Here is a 27328-nt window from a genome sequence, read left to right as displayed (position 1 = left end):
GACATGTGATAGGATGTAGAATGTAGCTTACCAGAGTACTTGCGGGTCTAATAATTTTCAGTTAATGATAAGTAATTAAATGGAATTAAATATGAAGAAAACTTCTTCTATAAACACATACATATTACTACAAGATTACATTAAGTATTGCGTAACGTATGATTTTCTAATCAATATTGAAGCGACATCTTACGCGGATCCAGTGTTTTCTTTTTTTTTAATCTGCTTATAAAAGTTAATATCTCGTGTTAATTAATATAACACAATTTACGTTGAAGTAAGGTGATAATTAATGTTTGTGAAGCTGTTAAAATTAAAAAGACTATATAATATTAAAGTACCCAATCTGTTATAGAAATTTCCTTTAAATAAATTTCCAACGCATCTTCTACGCACTCTCCTTAATTTAATTTTGAAAAATAAGCTCGTATAAATGTATTAAAATATGAAACAGTAATAACACTCTATGTGAATTTATTTCAATAACACTCTCGTGTGAATTGTTTTAAATTAAACTGGCCCACAAAAGGATTGCGGCGGCGTGTGCGACGATTGTTTGAGGCAAACAGCTCCAAAATGCAAATGAAGTGGCCGGCTCGGCGCGGCGCCCTCTAATTGTACTCGGCGTCAAAGCCCATTCTGTTATATTATCTCTGAAAAAAATCTAAGTGAATAAAACAGCAGATGTATTCAAATCTAGACGGGACAAATATTTCTCGTCTCGTATATAAATAATGTATATCAATCCAATTTGGCCACAACTATTTTGTAACTATCCCACAGGATTTTCAACCATATATTTTTTTTAATCTTCATTACTATAGGACATACTAATAATTTAGAACTAATAATAATAGTCTATTGTATCTTTGCTTTGTTTTATTATGGGTTACGTGAGAAACGTATGTGAAAATGTTACAGTTAAAATGACATTTCTGGAGCTATGTAACGTTATATAAACCTACAGATATACCAATTATGCTTAGAGATATCCCACAATTTTGTATAAAATTTACCCCCGAGCGAGTAACGTAGAATTTAGTTTACGACCCTAACGTTGCAAGGCAACTATTTATCCTGATTATTGTCGCGTATGCTTACGTATGCTCGTATGCAGCACTAGTTTTTAAAACTATAGTGGAGGTTTGTAATCACTTATATTAAAAGTATCTTTAGGATCTAATGTAATCTTATATATTTAAAATAATAGCTGTTTTCTCTTAACTAAGACTGTGTTTATCGAATGTTCACATTCTTAATAACCGGAATAATAACAATGATGAAATTCAAGATTACAACACAATCCGACTGTCAGCTCCCTCCCCACTTGTCTCTTTGTCATTTCTTCGTGACCACTCTAAGTAAAAATTGTCATTACGTAAGTCTTAACTGTCCTAAATATAATAGGGTCCACTCATCTTGTTGCTTGAATATTTATGTCAAAAAATATATATCAAACTGTCCAGAATTTATTGTATTAGTCTATAAATATATGGATTTCTTTTAATTAGAGTTTGGTTTTAATTAAACATTTCAGTAGAATAGTCACAAAATCTTATAAGAAAAGAATGTGTGAGCGATGTAGTATGTGTTTGAATTATGAGTAATTGTTGTTACTCTCTGGGAAACACGAACAAATGGAAGTCTTATCCGGCGGCATCGTCTTGACAAATGCCGCTTGCCTCCTGCCCGTATTAGTTACTTTGAAACAGCCTGTTCGTCTAGTGAAATACACACAACCGGCCGGTCGTCTTTCCATTAGAGTTGCAACTAAAAATTAGTTCATAATATCGAATTTTATACATTTCATTTTCAATTAATTGATTAATAAAATTACACTCTGAGCATTAAATTGAGCCTATTTATGTACATTGTAGCGGTCAACAACCAACACAATAACTCACTATATGATGTCAATATCACTTAAATACTAGAACCAAAAACTACTCGATATTGATTTAACAATTTTACCAAAGATGACATTCACGGCAAAGCCAAAATATCTCAAGAATTACTTGGTTTACAGTTTATCGTTCCAATGTGACTGGAAATTGTATGATAATAATACAGGAAGGTGACAAGGTGTATATTATTGTTTACATGACAACAGAAAGTTAGGGATATGGTGATCAGATACAGATTTGTGAAGAGACTTCCAGGTCGAACCAATACTTTGTCCTCAGTTACAGGTCCTACAACGGGAAACAATTGGGCTGGAACAGATTCCTCGCTTCACGAGCTCAGTTTGTGTCAACAGAGAGAGAACAATATGTCATGCCTTATATGTCAAGAACTTGCCGCCTGTTTCAAAGTTCTTGCCAGTGTGTACTGGTTTACCGTATTGCAACCTAAATAGTTCATTGTTCTTTATTATGTAAGTGCTGTTTTAAAGATTCCATGACCAATTTTTATTTCATTACCATTTTCTAAGAATAATTTAGAATTCGTTAAATTCTTTGTGGAATTAGTCTAATACATTGTATAGCGAATAATATGGTTAATACAAACGCAGAATCGGTGTTACAACAGGGTAATATAATCATACTATCCTCTTATTTATGGAATTATTAAAAAGAAATTGTTCTTGCCTGGAATTGTGTCTGTCTAGGACATAGATACTAGTACAGTAAAGATTCTCTTACGTTTTGGTCTACAATTATGGATCCCAAAACCATTGGTCTACCAAAACATTTGAATCTCAAAAAATATTTGTCGCGTTTGAAACTTGGAGTGCATTGGATTTTATTGCACTTCCGGTAAAGGCAAGAAATATCAATCACAGTAACACAAGTTTTTGCAACCATGGGTGAGGATATTAGCCATGTGTTTTCCTGTAAATAATTGCATAAGTGATTTGTATGAAAAAAAATTACAACTGGATGAGGCTTTTCATTGTTTTTTTTTTCTTTCATTTGTCCTATTGATCTACATGAAGTGGAGGCATAATAATCCTCAAATTGTTGGAGGCATAATAATCCACAAATTGTTTTCCACTGGAGGGTTTTGGCCCCCAAAATACAACAAAACGCGTCTAAATAAATTCATTTTCAACTTTTCCCACAACACTTAATCAAGAATACCGTTCTAAAATATTCAACTTTAGCGTATTATTGAAAGTTTTAAAACAAACACTGTAAGAATTAAAAATAATAACCCAAAATAATAAGGATTTTTTACTTGACAATTTAAAGCAGTATCTGTAACCCAGATTATCAAATACTGCCTGATTATTTATCCCAAATCAGCTTTCCTAAATCCTACTGAGGTTATGTAACGGCATTCTCAGAGGTGGTGCGGTCTGTGGTTTGGCATGTTTGACCCTCAGGTCTGCCAAAATCCCGTCTCGCTAAATCCTGCTGGTGTAATATGGTTTACAGTTGCATAAAAAACTTGGCTTAGTCCTCATAATTCTCTTACTTAATTAAATTATATCGTCTTTGATGTAAAAGTGAAATTTGATGTGAAGTTGATTTGTATAAAGACTACAAATTCTTGAGAAACATTCATAATTCCATATACTGTCATTGGAACATTCATATGCTCGTAGCCAGATCCCATTAGAGTCTGATATAATCCGACTCTTGTTTGAGACAGTGATAATATTACTAAATATAGCTGTACAAGAAAATCTCATAAGTCATTTATATCACGTTTCAGTGAAATTTACCATAATGACCCCATGTGTGACATTTTCAACACATAATGAAGTATTTAAAATGTTCATAGATTACTGAAATATTAATATCATGATATTAAGTGCAATACTAACACACATATCAATGAGTTGAATTAGTTTTTGGAATTAGTTTGATTCCAGTAACTAATTGAATGGCAGAAGCAGAAATTTTTACAAATTGCGGGCAATGAATTAATCGTATATACGGAAAAACGAGCATTACTGCAATGTCCATAAAACATGGAACACAGTATCCTAATGATCACTTAGTATTAGAGATAATGTTTGTGTGTAATATTTCATTAGTTGCACACTTTAGCGAAATAGAAACATCAATTTCGTAGAATTAATTTTGTTTATATTTTAATCTATGAATTATGCAATTGTTTGAAAATAAATGTCTGGAAACAAAGTATGTTTACAACAAAATATATGAAATTTTACAGATCATATGACAAGATAATGACATTGGTTAACTGTTGTATATTAAATCCAATACTGCCATTATAAATTTAATAATAATTCATGTGACAACATACAGATTTTTAACAAAATTTGGTATTATCGGTTTTGTAGATAACTTGTATTTATTATGCGATTTTAATGCAGTAAAACAAATACGTATTGATAAATTAAAGCTGTTATTTATGGATTTCTCTTATACGTAGAAAGTATTATACGTGTATTCAGGACTGAATATATTTATATATATATACTATATATATGTATAATATATTTATATCTATATAAATTACATAGGCTATACTTATACAATTTTAATGAAAGTGAAAAAGTCATATATACAGGTATTTGATACTCCGACATCACTGTAATAAACACATATAAATAAAAACGGCCAAATGACAAAATAATTTTTTAACAAAGTGGTGTGTGTGTGTGTGTGTGTGTGTAGCACATTCACCCGGCAAGTGAGAGATCCGGGTTAATTTTCCGGCGAAGCAACATATGTGATTCAAAACGAAATTATATATAAAATATATATATATATATACTATATATATATAAAATATCTGTATATATATGTAATATGGGGGGGGGCATTCGCTGTTTTCATTTAATTTACAAGCAAACCGGCAGTGAGTACCTGTATTAATTACTAGGAGCACCTATCTTTAATTTCCTTACCTACAACATCCTATTAATATTGCATTGAACTTTTGTTTTCTTTCCTGTTTAATACGTCTGGAAACAATTACTAAATAGTTAGTCGTAATTCACAGGATATTTTAAATGCACCAAGCACACTACATAATAGTAGTAAATCATTTTCATAGTTACAGGTGGCCTTATAAATACTATAGACAAAACAGTTTCTAATATAATATGCATACTATTATTATAACGATACTTAATGAAGCCAGTAATGATAATTAATGCTAGATAGCAATTCCATAAAACATTTCATAGCTTTGTCACCCTAACATTTGCTATCATGGTGTGAAATTAAACTGCCTCGGTATTTAATAACTCTCAATAACAATTCCGTATTACTAAACCCTCAAGTAAGACTCTTTAACAATTATTTTTTCTTTACTGATATTAGTTTCCGAATATCTACACGAGCCAGAAATTATTTAAGCACAATTTAAACTTGCACTTCCGCTCAATATACTACATTCGTAGACTCTTGAATCATATTTGTATTCTATTGTTAGACTTAAATTAAAGTTTACGTTCCTTATAAAACCTAACATAATGTCAGAAATCCGTTGATTTTGTTACTTTTTATTAAATCACTCTTTGGTCGATCATGATAGTCGCTTTCAAAGAATACAATTCCCAGAATATTGCAGATTTATGCTGTAGGAATTTTCTTATTAATGTAAATATTTTTGTGTACCAATCAACAGGCCTTGATTTATTTTTAGTAAAAGGGAAGCTCTCATATTATCACTGACTCTGCTCACTGTCACTGTTGTTATTGTCAATGTACATTATCTCATTGTTTCGACTTTAAAATGGAACTCCACATAGACGTGATATACAGAATAAAACGTGCTGCATGACGTCACGACGTGCAGTATGACGTGCAGCTACGTCACGTCGTCTCACAATGTTCAGTCTTGTTGAGGATGTATCATTTAAGTTTCCATATTTTCTAAGGTAAGTAAAATTTCAATAGAACCGTGACGTTCCGTAATCATTAGATAACGTGCTCTATACATTTATTTCAATAAAACTCGTGGAAATTGTTTTTAATGAAATGGCCCACAAAAGGATTGCAGCGGCGTGTGCGACGATTGTTTGAGGCAAACAGCTCCAAAATGCAAATGAAGTGGCCGGCTCGGCGCGGCGCCCTCTAATTGTACTCTGCGTCAAAGCCCATTCTGTTATAACATTTCAAAGCAAATAATATTCTTCAAGTGTAAAAAGTAAAAAAATGTTTAATATTAAAAAACAATTGACAAGAACAAGGTAGATTAACGGGATGTAAAACACTGATCACTCGATAAATATATGGGATAATCTATTTGGTTTACTATCACTATTTATTCGCCATTGATACATCTCAGATCAAAACTATTCAGACTACATTGTATCTCTCGCTCAGGTTGTGTCAATCCGTATCAATAAAGCTTAACAGTGATGTAAACCATATCAGTTGCAATTTGTAAATTATCAGAGAATTTCAAAACAGTTATGCACTTTTCCCTACGCTCTTTAGCAACCGACAGGGTCAGAGTAGTTTAATTCTTGCCAATATTGCTTTCTTTCGGGAGGCATAAAATGAGAACCTATCGGCATAATGAAATTTAGTTTTCAAATAAGGAATGTTCTTTCTAGATGTGTTTTATTTTTCTAGAAGTCCCCGGTAAGAGATACTGTTCCAAAAATACTGTAGTGTCCTGCGTAAAATACCAAAATACCATAAAATGTATTATACTAAACGTTTGTGAAAGTAGTTTTAAGAAAAAAGTGACAGTTTCCCTTGTAAATGCACACAGTTGTTTATTGTGTTGTACTTGCAGAGTTTCTATTACTACTCCGCAAACTAATAAGAGACAAATACCGGAGAGTAGCCATTAACCTAATTGTAACGACGAGACCAAAGTTTGCTCTGCTAAACCACTGTGGCTTTGTGTTCAGCACAACAACATTAACTTGGGAATACACACAAGTTGTTTATTGTATTGTACTCTCAGAGTTTCTATTACTACTCCGCAAACTAATAAGAGACAAATACCGGAGAGTAGCCATTAACCTAATTGTAACGACGAGACCAAAGTTTGCTCTGCTAAACCACTGTGGCTTTGTGTTCAGCACAACAACATTAACTTGGGAATACACACAGTTGTTTATTGTATTGTACTCTCAGAGTTTGTATTACTATTCCAAGTTGGAACAGTAATAGAGGTTATGCAGGATATGAACCGTAACAGTTGTATATAAAAGTGTGCTGGGCGTGAATAGTTGTATGAAAGAAAATAATGATTAAATAATAACTATACCGTCCAAAAACACTTTCAAATGAATCATGACTACATATTATAAATAATATTCTATTAATATTGAAATGTGCTAAGCATCGCAAGAAACATTAACCGATTTTATGACAATATTCGAAAATCACTTATGGAGATAACGAGCAACCGTAATCACAGCTGAATCAAATGTAAGAGCTATCCCGGCCATTGCCATGCAGAGCACAGCGTGTACATTAGATCTGAGTAATAATTACATTAGCCAGTCGTGCAGCTCAATGGTAAGTTCCGGTTTGAATACCAAACAGCCTGGAACTTTATAGTAACGACTGAGTTTCTTACAGTAATATTTATAGCATAAAACATCGAGTTCCCTTCTTTAAAAGTGTAATGAAAGTAGGAAGGTGACCAGATAAATTACACATGATACACATAGTTTATACAGAGCTTGCCATAAGAAAGAGTGGTTTAGGAAAATACGAGATATATAGTTCAAAAATCTGCAACAGCCATAACACTAATCTCGCTCCGTATATGTTTTTTATTTTGGGAGCTTCTTTTATACTAACAAATATTTCAACATGACATAAAATTTCGGGATTGCGTTGTGCAAAATTTTTGAAACGAACATGTTGGAAATAAGATACTATAGAACAACACTATAAAATATTTTGAAAACATTATTCATTAAAAATAAAAATATCTATGTTTAAAACAATTGTTATGCTTTTAAGGTTGCTGACACATGTCCATGAGGTGTGAGTACAAAGTACTAGAAAAAAACAATTACGAGAGGTCACATTATTGTAAACACAATATCCGACTGACTGTAAATTAACCTGTCATTGTTCTATTAAATATACACTGCAGGCTTCCAATTCAATTACAAGCTTCAGTATGATTTCCGTTCATATTAATTTGCTTAACATTTTCTCTCAGTTATTTTACAATACAAACAATTGTCACATTCAAACGATCATACACTATGAACTTTAACATTCATACTTTTATCTGGAGTATTAATCTATACAAAAACAGTGCACATCATTTGATATTTAAAATTAATAAAAACTGGTTATATGCTGACTTAAATACTTAATTCTACAAGTGAAATAGTCCAAAGGCTATATCTTGAGTTATAAAGAACAGAAAATAGCTTTACTACGTTCATTTTAAGTTTTAATGCAAATATAGGTTTTATACTGTGTACCGTAAATTAGTTAATTAAATTTCATAATAATGTAAATTTCGCAACCTCGTCAGCCAGTATAATAATATAATATTATTTTACATCCAATGTTCCGGAACTAAATTATTGGGCGGAGTAACTACCTAATTGGCACGCGTATGAATATTTTCTTCTAACCCTTTGTAGCAGCCCAACTACGTGACCGATCAGACCTCGCGCGCTTTGTCCGTAAGTAAAATTTATCTCTTCGTATTATTAAATTAGCCCTTTGATGCCAAACGTATAAAAATGAATGTAACGTAAAGTAGAGTTGTAAATAGTAAAGTAACGTACCCTTGAAGATCTTTTATTTGCTTTATTGAGATAGATAAAAGTTGTGGGCGTCATCCTTATGGCGAACACGTTTTTATAATAAGTAATTTGTATCATTAAATGGCTAATACCGTCGCGAATTTGTTTTAGGCGAGTTCACTTAGTTCACGTAGCTCACGTACCTGATGTATCTCACGTTTTGTTTGAGTAGATGGCTACCACTTTCCCAACTCTACTCCTCTTCTAGGAATAACCATTCTTAGACTACAGCTTCAAAGTCTCGTGCCAAGACGCCGACGCCCGGGTTGTGAGTCTACACATTGCGAAGGGAAGTAAAATCTTAATGTCTTATAAAGTAAAACATCGTAGGCATAATTTCAGAGAACATTGGATATCTTAGGCCCACCTAGAAGATATACGTTTTTAGTTATTATATTCTAATTGGCAGCAACGTGGCATTACATAACTTTTCCTTTACCATCTAAAAGTGGTGCTTGTAAGTTTCACAAATTAAAATGTACTTATAAGTATACTTTGCAATTCGAGTGTTTATTACTACGACCTCAGAAGTCACCACTCCCATGTGTAATCGTCAAACGGTACAACTGTGGGGAAAATACTAGAAATGACAAATATTATGCTGACTCCGCCCCACTGGCCTCTACAGTCAAAGAAAATTCCATCATAAATGCATTGGTGTATAAACATTCTGAATTTTAGTACTTATTGAATGTAAACCTTGCATCACTTCAGTGGTTTAAATAATATGTTTTAGGTATACCAGTTGCTGTGAGCATTGCGTATATTATTGTTTATTGTTGTTCTGTTTAATTGAAATTTATATAATACGGCAATTAATGCTACGATCCTCTACTAATTAATGCAATGTAGAACCAATTAATGTTTTTGTTATAATAAAAACTTTTATGATATATTAACAAGTTAAGGACCACAATTTTTTGTAAAAATCACCTCTCATACTATATACCTTTTCTATAAATAGTTATAGATACTTCTTTAGCTTATATTTACATCACGACAACCACAAATGAATGCTTAAAATTATTAAATAATTCTAGATATCAATAAGGAACATTTATTTTATTTACTTGAGCACACAATTTTGAATTATATATGTTTTCTTTTTCAATATCCAATATTATAAAATATTATATCTTAATATTAATAATACATTAAAGGAAATGCCAATATTTAAAGGCAACATTAACAAATTAACATACGCATGAAGATAAACACGTCTTATTATACTTGATAAGGAGAGGATGCATGTCAAAAAATTAAAAATGGCGTGGGTTGTGTGATATATCTTTATATGCATGTATGTACATGTGTGTGTATGTGCAAGTAAGTGCATGTATGGTCAAGTATGTACGTGTATGCACACACTGAAAGTTAAAGAATTCAAGTCTCAGGATCTTAATTAAAAAAAGAAAACATGATTAGTTTCGTTTGCGGTTTCCGTGAGAAACCATTGTTTTACTGCGAGAGTGATAAATACTACGACACACATTTTTAAACTAATTAATTCATTGGAAAGACCTCAATGCATCGTCTCACCCGCAACACATTTATCCTTTGCCTTAACTGCCGGTATTGTGACTAACGTACCTCAACACTAACTGATTCACAGAACAATACAGGGAGCTGTAGGACTAACCTTCCGCTTGGCCACAAGCAACAGCGCCATTTGTGGTGCAAATGGCAAATACCGACACGTGTAGGCTTAGCGGTAAAGATACCTTTGAGGTATCGTCTTGTACTCGGTAGAGTTACAGTAATTCATAATGGAACTATACCTTTAGCATCTCGTCTGAACACTGTACATTATTTTTTCATTGTAGAAAAATATTTTACTGTTTTAATGACATACATTGTGATTACCAGTTGTTCCTGAGGGAATTGTTTAAAACCATTCATAACGTATAAATATCGAAAAATATGTAACTTGTTACGTAATGGCTTTATGGGTATTAAACTAATAATGAATACCATATTTACTTAGAAGCTATATGCTGCTAGATTCTTTATGTTTAAACTTAACCATAACACAATCAAATATATCATAGTAAATTTGAATCGTTAGCCTTTGTGACCCTTCGTAAGATTGTATCAATTACAGATGGTATTGTTAAATTGGTATCTTAAGAGTATTACCTATTTTTCCTGCATAACGTAATGGACAAAATCATATAGAAAATTAAAATGAGAAATAAACTATATTAGTGGATAAACTAAATTTAACTTAATTATGAGTCGCCTAACTCAATTTCCTGTAGAAATACAGATCGAGACATAACATACAATTGAAATTAAACAGATCTTTTGTATAAACAACTTCTGTCTAGTTTGTTTAAACTAAATAACTGTTTGACTTATTTGTGCTAATATCAGGCTAGCCCCACATCACTGTATGATATTACTAATTTTAGCTATATCAAATATAAGTAATTTAATTACATTAGAAATGTTTTTCCAAATGACTGAAAATCGCTATGTTCTAATAATTCATCGAAGATTAGCACAAACAATTTACTTTTTACTTATTCCTAAAGATATTTGCAGTTAATGCAGTATATTGGTCATATAATAATTACCGATTTATATAGTTTTGAACCCCTAAAAAACAAAATTAAATGTAAGGTATAAATTTAATATTTATTATTTATTATTGCAATACCAATAAGATAACTCACTGATAAACATTGTGTAACAATACGACGTATGATGTAGAAAGTTATTTAATCAAAGTATACATCTGGTCCTAGTGGATAACCAAAATACTAATGCACCACTGATATTCACTTGCAATAGAAGCACACCCGATGAAATACTGGGGTGTTGAACTTTGGAAGTCTTGGAGTTTCCAGATGCAGTGAAGTAGAATAGATTGTACGGATGCGGACTACTCCACCAGTGTATGATGTACGACTTATCTCAGGAGAATTTTCAGTAAAACGTCTCGCTTTCTCCTGTGTATGAAACACTTGTGGAGGCAATCTATGAAGATAAACAGATAGATCTTATGATAACAGTGGAGTCTTAGTAACAAAATGTTAGTAGGTTTTGAAGACCCACTTTGGTTAGAAAGCACCTAGTAACATTCCTTGTAATCTATTTCCGATCTAAGAAATTTCAAGTCCTATAGTCAGAGTTTGCTTTTTGCCCCGATGGAGAACATTATATATACATACGCACGACTGACAATCTACTGCGATCAAATAGTGCCATTTCCGGCCGTTTTAGTAGTTATTATTCACTAATGAGTTGAATATATTTAGGTGTAATTATTTTCGCTTCATTCAATTATATTGTATTTAGACTATTGAATAAATCTATATCCTCTCTCCACTCAGTTTTACTATATGGGTATTTTTACCTTGTATGCTATATGTCGGTCTTTCTGCAGTATAAATGCATGGTATATCTTATAACTAACTAGCGTGGCTTCATCATTACAGCACTTCCTGAAAGTGCCATTTCCGCAGTATAGTACATAATAGTTACGGGGTCGAGTGTAACAGATAACTAACTGGCGTGGCTTTGTGAGCTTAGGGTTTCTTGATAGTACCATCTCCGCAATATAAATACATGATATTCATGGGGACGAGTGTAACAGGTAAATAACTGGCATGGCTTCGTAATATCTCAGCGCTTCGTGACAGTATCATTTCCGCAGTATAAATGCATGGTAGTTACGAGGACCAGTGTAAACAGGTAACTAACTGACGTGGATTCATGATCCAAGCGCTTCGTACAGCATAATTTTGTTTTTAATTTTTTTTTTTTCCTTTTAAATTCTTTGTTTCTAAACCGCTGTGGTTGGACTATGTTGAGGTGAAATATTATTTTAAAATTAATGAGAAACACTTGTGGAGGGAGTATTCAAGACAGGAATGTGCCAAAAACATAGCATCAATTGTACGGTCAGTACATCCACAGTGTATTTGTATCCGAATACTCTAGTGCAGTCTATATGTTTAAACAGAGCACTTCAGTAGATCAAGTCTCAAAGTTAGACCATGTAGTACACAGCATAGGGTAGTACGAATACCGAGTTAAGTTAAACTTCACCTTCCGCTTAGTGCCGAGTCTGAAATCTGACCTTGCACTCAATACTCACATTGAGTCAACCCTTCCCACCACGGCTACGTTATGTATACGGTAGTATTAGGATACCCTCTGTGAGGTGGGTTAAGGAGGTTAAACTACAAGGGAAATATATCATAAGTTATATAAATAGTTTCATATTATAAATGTAGCATTTAACCAATAAAACCAATAGGTTTAGCATTCTTTAATCTTTATTACTATAATTATTGCAAATTAATTATTTATTTATATTATTGAAAACGTTGATATTGTATTTCTTTAATTATCTCACATCCTTAACTATCTATTTGCCAATTTGCTACTACTATATCTATTAAAGTGCATGCAGTTTAATAAAGAGTGTGTATGCTATTATATAACACGACCGGTACAAAAAAACTCAATGTAATAATATAATCCCAAAAGAATCACAATGGAAAATTACTCCTTTACGTTGATTGTGTTTTACTTTTACTAATTAATATTTATTGTTTTTTACTAAATTAACTATTTATATGTATTATTGATTTTGTTCATTCATTGTATTCATTTAATTATCTCACATCCTTATTTCTCATTACTACATCAATTAAATTGCATGCAGTTTAATATAGTAAGTCTATGCTATTATAACACTACGAAGAACTGAATAATTACAATATAAATTGAATGGAAACTGTGTATAGATCTGTTCATAAGTCTAAATATAATATAATTGAATGAAATGGAAATAATCCCATCTAAATATATTCAACTTATTAGAGAATAAAAGAAACTATTTTAACAATTACAATAATATGGTGTTTGGGTTAGTGGTACTGCAGCGTTAATGTTTATTTAAACTACAATGGTTTGTAATGATTTATATTAAAAGTGAGTTTGTAATAAAATATAATGATGTATTTAAAATAATAGCAGTTTTTCTTAAACTAAGAGAATATATTTTAGAATATGCTATATTCTTTTAAGTACAGAATAATACTAATTTATGAAATTAAAGATAACAACACAATCTGACCGTCAACACCTTTCCCATTCCTCCATCCACCAACAGTCGTTTCTTCGTGATCTTTCAAAGTAAACATTGTAATACTGACTTAACTGTTCTAAATGTAACATGCTCTATTCATTTTGCTTGTAGATTTATTTGTATGTTGAAAACAAACTTCTCAACTGAACAGAATATTTTTATTGGTCTATAAATTTATGTATCTTTTCAAATTAGAGACTGGTTTTAATGAAACAATTTAGTATAAAACAATAAAATTTTATAAAAAAAGAATGTGTGAGCGATCTAGAGATTTTTTAAAGTTATGAGTAATTGGTCTTACTCTTTGTGACAAATAATGGAAGTCTTATCCGGTAGCATCGTCATGGCAAATATCGGTTGCCTCCTGTCCGTATTAGTTACTGTAAAACAGCCTGTATGTCTAGTGAAATATACACTCAACCGCCCGTCTTCTTTCCATTTGAGTTACAACTAAACATTATTTCATAATACCGTATCGTATACATTATATTTGTAATTGATTAATAAAATTACACTCTGGACAGGCCTATTTATTTACATTGTAGCTTTCAACAACCAACACAGTAATTCACTATATGATGTCAATATCACTTAAAGACTATAACCAAACACTACAAAACAAATATTTTGTTGTCATACTGCATTTTGATACCTACGGTACAATCAATAGATACATGTTGTAATTTTTTCCATACTACGTTAGTTTCAACAAATCATATGAGAAGTATATAACTTTTATAATACTGGGTGTTTATAGAACTGGGTCTAATGCAGTTATGAAAAGGTTTAGCCACTACGTATAACGTTCAATTTTATTTCGTTTTAATCCATTTAAAATTACTTCGGAATAAATAAATATTTAAAAACAATGATTTCAATAAAAATAAGATTAATAGTTACACTTTTACAGAAATATGTTTTTAATGTAACTAAGCAGCAGCTATATGACAGTATACGTGTAAAACAAAATCCTGCCAACTGATTTTAGATCTTCTCTTTGTTATGGTCAAAAACGTGTTGAAATTTATTAAACTTAAAAATATCCATCATTAATGAAAAACTTGAAATATGGAATTGCACAAGTATCTGTTTTCTTCCCTGTGCCTGTTCACCTACTATATTCAAAGTATACTTAAGGTTATAAATAATAACAAATAAATACAAAGCAAAGGAATTAATAACAATATCTTTATTTAGATGACTTTATACACATTGTTAAATTATTGCTAAGTAATGAATAATTGTTAAATATACAAAAATATGTTTTGGACAATTATCTAATAATTAACATCGAGAACACAAATTAATGTTTTTGAGAAAGTTTTAATATCTTTTTTTATATTTTTATGCAATTTAATATTCTGTATGTTGGTAGGACATCTCATGTATGAAATGAGATGTATACTAGAAATGTTGCGTACTACCCCAGCGGAAGCATGTTACGCGACATGTAGTGTGGCATACTTCTATCTGGTATAAATAAGCAATACCCATCTTTACTTGAATGAAACTTAATTTTGAGAAATTAAATTAGGAGGAATACTACCTGGTATAACTAAAGCAATACCCGTCTTTTGCATTGAATTAAAGTATATCGACGTATAACTGTTTATTCAAAGTAAGTAATATTCGCATGGAAATCCAGATTCAAAATGGGTTTTGCCGCCGAATACGAGTTTAATTAAAGGGAGCGCCATACCGAACCGGCCGCTTCATTTGCATTTTGGAGTTGTTTGTCTCAAACAGCCCACAAGCTGCAGTCCTTTCGTGGATTATTAATTTAAAACTGTTTACAGGGGATAATTTCTGCCCAGTTTCACTACTGTAGTGAAATTTAATTTATATTTTATAATACGTATTACTTAGTTTTATTGTTTGTTTAAATGTTTCTATTGAAGAACGATAATAGGATTTCGAGAATTTGCCATTATATGTGTTAAAAGAAACACAACACTAGGTTTTAAGGATTAATACGTATCCTCTTCTTTGAGTGCCAAAAACTATTAATACATTAAAATGGCATTTATTTGATATACTATATCAATCCACTCATTTCAAACTGTATACATTTACTGTCTCTTGAAATTGTTTTAGGTTTCTCTATACTATTTTCAGTTATTAATTTTTCACTAAAATTTTATTTGTAACGTTTGTTAAATATAACTGTCACTCGCATTGGTGTTCTCATTCAACTTGGCGTGAGTACATAAAAACCATCTAAGGACTTTGTTTAAAGTGTGTTATTGAATCTATCCTCTTCGTCAAGTGGGGGTGGTATTAATACATACAAAAAATAACGAACAGAAAAAAGTAAAGGAGGGAAATTAAAGGGTTCGAACATATCCAGAATCTGCTTGGAGTCCAGTCCAGCCCACCTGGCGAAGAGGAGAGATTTCAATTCAAAACGTTGTGTTATACCTTTTATAACCTATAACGATGGTAATTTCCGAATCCTGTTATCCATCTAAGAACGTTCCATTCGTCGGCCTTTGTGCTCCTTCATAGCATAGCATCAATAACAAATGTTTTCTTGAAACTCGTATCCTAAAAGTATTACGTATCTTCGTGGAAAACGCAATGGTCTATGTTCATGGTAGAAATTTAAAATGAGAAGTAGACTATGTTAATAGATTAAACTAAATTTAACCTAATTATGAGTCCCCTTACTCAATTACTCACTGTTTCGTGGATAAATAAAAATCGAGCTGTAACATATAATTATAAGTACTCAGAGCTTGTGTATAAACAATCATTGTCTAGTTTGATTAAACTAAATAACTTTTTGACTTACTTGTACTAATAACAGTCTAACCCCACATCACTGTACATTATTACTAATTTTAGTTATATCAAAGATACGTAGTGTAATGAGTACAATTACATTGGGAAATTATTATAAGTAGCCCAAGTACTGAAAATCTCTACGTTCTAATGATTTAATTTATATTAACATAAATAGTTCAATGTTTACTGTTTACAAATTTTTGCAGTAATTGGTTTTCAACCCTTGAACAATATTAAACGAAAAGAATAAATTTAATGTTTATTAGTTATTATTAAAATAGCAATAAGTTAACTAACTGATAAATAATTGTAACACAATGTATGGTGTAGAAAGTTATTTACAGGATACATGTGGTCCTAATTGGTAACCAACATGAGAATTTACTACTGATATACACTGCAGTAGAAGCATACCCAATTAAATGCTGGGGTGTTGAACTCTACAAGTTTTGGAGCTTCAAGATGCAGTAAAGAAGAACTGATTGCACAGATGCGGACTACTCCACTCAGAGAAATGTACAGTAAGACATCTCGTCTTCAGGTGAGAGCTACCCGTCTTAGCAATTAAGATCTTCTGAACCTAATGCAACGCGACGGTACTATGTGCAGAGGTACAATGGACTAAAATTATCTTAATTTATCTCAGGTATATCAAAGAACATCTCGCTTTCCAGGTAGAGGTTTCTGATTGGCTGAGCGTCAGCGAAGCCCATCATTAGTGGGCCTGGGAAAGTCTAATCCTGCCTGACTGTCTGTCCTCACGATATATCGAAAACTAAATGACTTGCAGACTTGAGATTTTGCATGAAGTTTCATTTTTATATGAGAAACGCTGTAAAGGATTATGGTGCATGTCATTTCATAGGGTTTGGCTGGGCGTTTGCGAATATTTTTACATTGGCCTTACGGGTAACCTTGACAGCGACGAGAAATGGCAAATAACTAAACTCGTAACGCATTATATTCATAAAATATTTAAACATGTAATGTATTAAAAAATGTTGTATAATTATCCCAAAAGTCCATAATCATTTTAAGTAAATTTAAAGGTCGGTGACAAAACTTCAGCCCACTCACTCTTGCATTGAGTGCCTCCCTATCTGACTGGAACTTCTATTACTTAAGAACTTATTTAAACCCATTTTAGGAAACACAATGTGTTTACCTTGTAGCAAGATATCTTGAAATAGATGCATATAACTCAGTAGGCTGACACAATTTCTCCTTTATTGACGGAGATGTATAAATTTCTTTACTGTGTGATTGTGTGTAGCTTTATTTGTCACTATTAAGCTATAGACTTGAAAATTTGCATTTGGTGTAGTTCCGGATAGTATCCCGGTCTTAGCGTTCAATATTGCGGGCCTGGACTAGCGGGAATTCATGGGATCCAGATAAGGATCTAATAGCTATTTAACATAAACCTTAGTTATGTATCTCGTCAACCAGGTACAGGTTCCGTATAATTTCCGGATTTTAGTCATTAATGTTCTGGGTCGGAAGCATCGACATGTGATAGGATGTAGAATGTAGCTTACCAGAGTACTTGCGGATCTAATAATTTTCAAGTACTGATAAGTAATTGAATGGAATTAAATATGAAGAAAACTTCTTCTATAAACACATACATATTACTACAAGATTACATTAAGTATTGCGTAACGTATGAATTTCTGTAAAAAAGCCCTAATCAATATTGAAGCGTCATCTTACGTGGACCCAGGTTTTCTTTTTTTTAATCTGCTTATAAAAGTTAATATCTCGTGTTAAATATAACAAAATTTATGTTAAAGTAAGGTGATAGTTAATGTTTGTGAAGCTGTTAAACTTAAAAAGACAATATAATATTAAAGCACCCAATCTGTGATAGAAATCTCCTTTAAATAAATTTCCAACGCATCTTCTACTGTGCTCTCCTTAATTTAATTTTGAAACATAAGCTCGTATAAATGTATTAAAATATTAAACAGTAATAACACTCTCTGTGAATTTATTTCAATAACACTCTCGTGTGAATTGTTTTAAATGAAATAGCCCACAAAAGGATTGCGGCGGCGTGTGCGACGATTGTTTGAGGCAAACAGCTCCAAAATGCAAATGAAGTGGCCGGCTCGGCGCGGCGCCCTCTAATTGTACTCGGCGTCAAAGCCCATTCTGTTATATTATCCCCGAAAAAAATCTAAGTGAATAAAACAGCAGATGTATTAAAAACTAGACGGGACAAATATTTCTCGTCTCGTATACAAATAATGTATCTCAATCCAATTTGGCCACAACTATTTTGTAACTATCCCACAGGATTTGTAACCATATATATTTTGTAAAAAATCTTCATTACTTTAGGACATACTAATAATTTAGAACTAATAATAATAGTCTATCGTATCTTTGCTTTGTTTTATTATGGGTTACGTGAGAAACGTATATTTTGTAAATAATTGGCATTTACTATGAAAAATGTTTCAGTTAAAATTACATTTCTGGAGCTATGTAACGTTATATAAACCTACAGATATACCAATTATGCTTAGAGATATCCCACAATTTTGTATAAAATATACCCCCGAGCGAGTAACGTAGAATTTAGTTTACGACCCTAACGTTGCAAGGCAACTATTTATCCTGATTATTGTCGCGTATGCTTACGTATGTTCGTATGCAGCATTAGTTTTTATTAAAACTATAGTAGAGGTTTGTAATCACTTATATTAAAAGTATCTTTAGGATCTAATGTAATCTTATATATTTAAAATAATAGCTGTTTTCTCTTAACTAAGACTGTGTTTATCGAATGTTCACATTCTTTTAACCTGAATAATAACAATGTATGAAATTCAAGATTACAACACAATCCGACTGTCAGCTCTCTCCCCACTTGTCTCTTTGTCATTTCTTCGTGACCACTCTAAGTAAAAATTGTCATTACGTAAGTCTTAACTGTCCTAAATATAATAGTTTCCACTCATCTTGTTGCTTGAATATTTATGTCAAAAAATATATATCAAACTGTCCAGAATTTATTGTATTAGTCTATAAATATATGGATTTCTTTTAATTAGAGTTTGGTTTTAATTAAACATTTCAGTAGAATAGTCACAAAATCTTATAAGAAAAGAATGTGTGAGCGATCTAGAATGTGTTTGAATTATGAGTAATTGTTGTTACTCTCTGTGAAACACGAACAAATGGAAGTCTTATCCGGCGGCATCGTCTTGACAAATGCCGCTTGCCTCCTGCCCGTATTAGTTACTGTGAAACAGCCTGTTCGTCTAGTGAAATATACACACAACCGCCGTGTCGTCTTTCCATTAGAGTTTCAATTAAAAATTAGTTCATAATATCGAATTTTATACATTTCATTTTCAATTAATTAATAAAATTACACTCTGAGCATTAAATTGAGGCCTATTTATGTAAATTGTAGCGGTCAACAACCAACACAATAACTCACTATATGATGTCAATATCACTTAAATACTAGAACCAAAAACTACTCGATATTGATTTAACAATTTTACCAAAGATGACATTCACGGCAAAGCCAAAATATCTCAAGAATTACTTGGTTTACAGTTTTATCGTTCCAATGTGACTGGAAATTGTATGATAATAATACAGGAAGGTGAGAAGGTGTATATTATTGTTTACATGACAACAGAAAGGTAGGGATGTGGTGATCAGATACAGATTTGTGAAGAGACTTCCAGGTCGAACCAATACTTTGTCCTAAGTTACAGGTCCTACAACGGGAAACAATTGGGCTGGAACAGATTCCTCGCTTCACGAGCTCAGTTTGTGTCAACAGAGAGAGAACAATATGTCATGCCTTATATGTCAAGAACTTGCCGCCTGTTTCAAAGTTCTTGCCAGTGTGTACTGGTTTACCGTATTGCAACCTAAATAGTTCATTGTTCTTTATTATGTAAGTGCTGTTTTAAAGATTCCATGACCAATTTTTATTTGATTACCATTTTCTAAGAATAATTTAGAATTCGTTAAATTCATTGTGGAATTAGTCTAATACATTGTATAGCGAATAATATGGTTAAACGTACAAACGCAGAATCGGGGTTACAACAGGGTAATATAATCGTACTGTCCTCTTATTTATGGAATTATTAAAAATAAATTGTTCTTGCCTGGAATTATGTCTGTCTAGGACATAGATACTAGTACAGTAAAGATTCTCTTACGTTTTGGTCTACAATTATTGATCCCAAAACCATTGGTCTACCACAACATTTGAATCTCAAAAAATATTTCTCGCGTTCCAAACTTGGAGAGCATTGGATTTTATTGCACTTCCGGTAAAGGCAAGAAATATCAATCACAGTAACACAAGTTTTTGCAACCATGGGTGAGGATATTAGCCATGTGTTTCCTGTAACTAATTGCCTAAGTGATTTGTATGAAAGAATTACAATTGGATGAGGCTTTTCATTGTTTTTTTTTTTTTTTTGTCCTATTGTTCTACATGAAGTGGAGGCATAATAATCCTCAAATTGTTGGAGGCATAGTAATCCACAAATTGTTTTCCACTGGAGGGTTTTGGCCCCCAAAATACAACAAAACGCGTCTAAATAAATTCATTTTCAACTTTTCCCACAACACTTAATCAAGAATACCGTTCTAAAATATTCAACTTTAGCGTATTATTGAAAGTTTTAAAACAAACACTGTAATAATTAAAAATAATAACCCAAAATAATAAGGATTATTTACTTGACAATTTAAAGCAGTATCTGTAACCCAGATTATCAAATACTGCCTGATTATTTATCCCAAATCAGCTTTCCTAAATCCTACTGAGGTTATGTAACGGCATTCTCAGAGGTGGTGCGGTCTGTGGTTTGGCATGTTTGACCCTCAGGTCTGCCAAAATCCCGTCTCGCTAAATCCTGCTGGTGTAATATGGTTTACAGTTGCATAAAAAACTTGGCTTAGTCCTCATAATTCTCTTACTTAATTAAATTATGTCGTCTTTGATGTAAAAGTGAAATTTGATGTGAAGTTTATTTGTATAAAGACTACAAATTCTTGAGAAACATTCATAATTCCATATACTGTCATTGGAACATTCATATGCTCGTAGTCAGATCCCATTAGAGTCTGATATAATCCGACTCTTGTTTGAGACAGTGATAATATTACTAAATATAACTGTACAGGAAAATCTCATAAGTCATTTATATCACGTTTCAGTGACATTTACCATAATGACACCATGTGTGACATTTTCAACACATAATGAAGTATTTTAAAATGTTCATAGATTACTGAAATATTAATATCATGATATTAAGTGCAATACTAACACACATATCAATGAGTTGAATTAGTTTTTGGAATTAGTTAGTATTCCAGTAACTAATTGAATGGCAGAAGCAGGAAATTTTTACAAATTGCGGGCAATGAGAAAATCGTATATACTGTGGAAAACGAGCATTACTGCAATGTCCATAAAACATGGAACACAGTATCCTAATGATCACTTAGTATCAGAGATAATGTTTGTGTGTAATATTTCATTAGTTGCACACTTTAGCGGAAATAGAAACATCAATTTCGTAGAGTTATTTTTGTTTATATTTTTAATCGATGAATTATGATTGTTTGAAAATAAATGTCTGGAAACAAAGATATGTTACAACAAAATATACGCTAATTTTACAGATCATATGATAGGATAATGACATTGGTTAACTGTTGCCAACATTAGAAATATATTAAATCCATTGATACTCCATCACTGTAATAAAATTATTAATAATAAAGTAGTATCTGACAACCCAAGACAGATTTTTAACAAAATTTTATATTATCGTTTTTGTACAAAAGGTAACTTTGTATTTATTATGCAATTTTAATGCAGTAAAACAAATACCTATTGGGTAAAATTAAACCTGTTATTTAGGATTTCTCTTATATACGTAGAAAGTATTATACGTGTATTCAGACTGAATGTATATATATATATATATATATATATATATATATACACATGTGTGTGTGTGTGTGTGTGTGTGTGTGTGTGTGTGTGTGTGTGTGTGTGTGTGTGTGTTTTTGGTTATTTAAAGACATATGTGAAAGAAACGGCCAAGTACAAAAATAATTGAATCGTAAAAAGTGAGGCCTCTGTGGTGTAATGGTAGCACATTCACCCGGCAAGTAAGAGATCCGGGTTCGAGTCCCGGAGGAGCAAGTACTCTTTGTGATTAAATGTTTATTGAAATTATATATATATATATATATATAATAAAATGAAAATAAAATATTAAAATAATAATATATATATAATAATATGAAATGATATATATATATATACATATATATATATATAATTTCAATAAACATTTTAATATATATATATATATATATATATATATATATAATTAATGCTAGATAGCAATTCCATAAAACATTTCATAGCTTTGTCACCTAACATTGCTATCATGGTGTGAAATTAAACTGCCTCGGTATTTAATAACTCTCAATAACAATTCCGTATTACTAAACCCTCAAGTAAGACTCTGTAACAATTATTTTTTCTTTACTGATATTAGTTTCCGAATATCTACACCGAGCCAGAAATTATTAAGCACATCGGCGTTTGGAAAAAAAAAAACATTTTAAACTATAACAATTAAAATTTGCACTTTCGCTCAATATACAACATCCATAGACTCTCGAATCATATTTGTATTCTATTGTTTGACTTAAATTAAAGTTTACGTTCGTTTTAAAACCTAACATAACCGTCAGAAATCTTTGATTTTGTTACTTTTTATTAAATCACTCTGGTCGATCATGACAGTCGCTTTCAAAGAATACAATTTCCCAGAATATTGCAGATTTATCCTGTAGGATTTTCTTATTAAATTAAATATTTTTGTGTACCAATCAACAGACCTTGATTTATTTTCAGTAAAAGGGAAGCTCTCATATTATCACTGACTCTGCTCACTGTCACTGTGTTATTGTCAATGTACATTATCTCATTGTTTCGACTTTAAAATGGAACTCTACACAGACGTGATATACAGAATAACGTGCAGCATGACGTGACGTGCAGCTACGTCACGTCCTCTCACAATGTTCAGTCTTGTTGAGGATGTATCATTTAAGTTTCCATATTTCTAAGGTAAGTAAAATTCAATAGAAGCGTAACCTTCTGTAATCATTACGTAACGTGCTCTATACATTTATTTCAATAAAACTCTCGTGGAAATTGTTTTAAATGAAATGGCCCACAAAAGGATTGCAGCGGCGTGTGTGACGATTGTTTGAGGCAAACAGCTCCAAAATGCAAATGAAGTGGCCGGCTCGGCGCGGCGCCCTCTAATTGTACTCCGCGTCAAAGCCCATTCTGTTATAACATTTCAAAGCAAATAATTCTTCAAGTGTAAAAAGTAAAAAAATGTTTAATATTAAAAAACAATTGACAAGAACAAGGTAGATTAACGGGATGTTATGTCGTAGAACACTGATCACTCGATAAACATATGGGATAATCTATTTTGTTTACTATCACTATTTATTCGCCATTGATACATCTCAGATCAAAACTATTCAGACTACATACATATCTCTCGCTCAGGATGTGTCAATCCGTGTCAATAAAGCTTAACAGTGATGTAAACCATATCAGTTGCAATGTGTAAATGATCAGAGAACTTCAAAACAGTTTTGTACTTTTCCCTACGCTCTTTAGCAACCGACAGGGTCAGAGTAGTTTAATTCTTGCCAATATTGCTTCCTTTCGGGAGGCAGAAAATGAGAACCTATCGGCATAATGAAATTTAGTTTTCAAATAAGGAATGTTCTTTCTAGATGTGTTTTATTTTTCTAGAAGTCCCCGGTAAGAGAAACTGTTCCAAAAATACTGTAGTGTCCTGCGTAAAATACCAAAATACCATAAAATGTATTATACTAAATGTTTGTGAAAGTAGTTTTAAGAAAAAAGTGACAGTTTCCCTTGTAAATGCACACAGTTGCTTATTGTGTTGTACTTGCAGAGTTTATATTACTACTCCGCAAACTAATAAGAGACAAATACCGGAGAGTAGCCATTAACCTAATTGTAACGACGAGACCAAAGTTTGCTCTGCTAAACCATTGTGGCTTTGTGTTCAGCACAACAACATTAACTTGGGAATACACACAAGTTGTTTATTGTATTGTACTCTCAGAGTTTCTATTACTATTCTAAGCTAGAACAGTAATAGAGGTTATGCAGGATATGAACCGTAACAGTTGTATATAAAAGTGTGCTGGGCGTGAAGTTGTAAGGAAGAAAATAATGATTAAATAATAACTATACCATTTTTAAACGAGTCATGACCACATATTAAAAATAATATTCTATTAATATTGAAATGTGCTAAGCATCGCAAAAACATTTTAACCGATTTTATGACAATATTCGAAAATCACTTATGGAGATAACGAGAACCGTAATCACAACTGAATCAAATGTAAGAGCTATCCCGGCCATTGCCATGCAGAGCACAGCGTGTACATTAGATCTGAGTAATAATTACATTAGTCAGTCGTGCAGCTCAATGGTAAGTTCCGGTTTGAATACCAAACAGCTTAGAACTTTATAGTAACGACTGAGTTCTTACAGTAATATTTATATAATAACATATCGAGTTCCTTTCTTTAAAACGTGTTATGAAAGTAGAAAGGTGACCAGATAAGTTACACATGACATATTTAGTTTAGACAGAGCTTGCCATAAGAAAGTTTCGTTTAGGAAAATACGAGATATATAGTTCAAAAATCTGCAACAGCCATAACACTAATCTCGCTCCGTATATGTTTTTATTTTGGGAGCTTCTCCTATACTAAAAAATATTTCAACATGACATAAAATTTCGGGATTGCGTTGTTCAAAATTTTTGAAACGAACATGTTAGAAATGACATACTATAGAACAACACTATAAAATATTTTGAAAATATCATTCATTAAAAATGTCTAATTTTAAAACAATTGTTATGCTTTTAAGGTTGCTGACACATGTCCATGAGGTGTCAGTACAAAGTACTAGAAACAAACAATTACGAGAGGTCACATTTGTAAACACAATATCCGACTGACTGTAACCAAACCTGCCATTGTTGTTGTATTAAATATACACTGCAGGCTTCCAATTCAATTACAAGCTTCAGTATGATTCCGTACATATTAATTTGCTTAACATTTTCTCTCAGTTATTTTACAATACAAACTGTCAATTCAAACGATCATACACTATGAACATTAACATTCATACCTTTATCTGGAGTATTAATCTATACAAAAGCAGTGCACATCATTTGATATTTAAAATGAATAAAAACTGGTTCTATGCTGATTTAGATATTATTAATTCCACAAGCGAAATAGTCCAAAGGCTATGTTTTGCGTTATAAAGAACAGAAAATAGCTTTACTACATTCATTTTAAGTTTTAATGCAAATAAAGGTTTATACTGTGGGGAAAATACCAGAAATGACAAATATTATGCTGGCTCTGACCCACTGGCCTCTAAAATTCAAAGAAAACTCCATAAGGAATTGGTGTATAAACATTTTGAATTTTAGTACTTGTTGAATGTAAAAAGTGGTTTAAATAATCTGTTTAGGTATACCAGTTGCTGTGAGCATTGCGTATATTATTGTTTATTGTTGTTCTGTTTAATTGAAATTTATAAAATGCAGCAATTAATGCTACGAGCCTCTACGTTAGTTTCTACAATTCTACATTGCATTAGTTATAATGCAATGTAGAACCAATTAATGTGTTTGTTATAATGAAAACTTTTATGATATATTAACAAGTTAAGGACCACCATTTTTTTGTAAACATCAACCCTCATACTATATATATTTTCTATAAATAGTTATAGATACTTCTTTAGCTTTTATTTTCATCACGACAACCACAAATGAATGCTTAAAATTATTAAATAATTCTAGATATCAATAAGGAACATTTATTTTATTTACTTGAGCACACAATTTTGAATTATATATGTTTTCTTCTTGAATATCCAATATTATAAAATATAATATATTCATATTAATAATGCATTAAAGGAAATGCCAATATTTAAAGGCAACATTAACAAATTAACAGACGCATGAAGATAAACACGTCTTATTATACTTGATAAGGAGAGGATGCATGTCAAAAAATTAAAACTGGCGCAGGTTGTGTTATATATATTTATATGCATGTATGTACATGTATGTGCAAGTAAGTGCATGTATGGTCAAGTATGTACGTGTATGCACACACTGAAAGTTAAAGAATTCAAGTCTCAGGATCTTAAATAAAAAAAGAAAACATGATTAGTTTCGTTTGCGGTTTCCGTGAGAAACCAACATTGTTTTACCGTGAGAGTTATAAATACTACAACACACATTTTTTAATCTACATAGGAAAGATCTCAATGAATGGTCTCTCCCGCAACATTGTTCATTTTAACATTGTTCATTAAAGGATCATTGTTTGTCATTGCATGTCAAAGGAACATTGTTCATTGTTCATCAACACAATTCATCCTTTGCCTTAACTACCGATATTGTGACTAACATACCACAACACAAACTGACTCAAAACAACACAGAGAACAGTAGGACTAATCTTCCGCTTGGCCTCAGGCAACAGCGCCCTTTGTGGTGCAAATGGCGGCATGAGCCGATACGTGCAGATAATTTTGAGGTATAGTTTTGTACTCGGTAGAAATACAGCAATTCATAATGGAGCGATACCTTTAGCATCTCATCTGAACACGG

Source organism: Homalodisca vitripennis, chromosome 1, assembly GCF_021130785.1.
Source record: "Homalodisca vitripennis isolate AUS2020 chromosome 1, UT_GWSS_2.1, whole genome shotgun sequence".
Lineage (NCBI taxonomy): Eukaryota > Metazoa > Arthropoda > Insecta > Hemiptera > Cicadellidae > Homalodisca > Homalodisca vitripennis.
Note: the sequence above shows the minus strand (reverse complement) of the source record.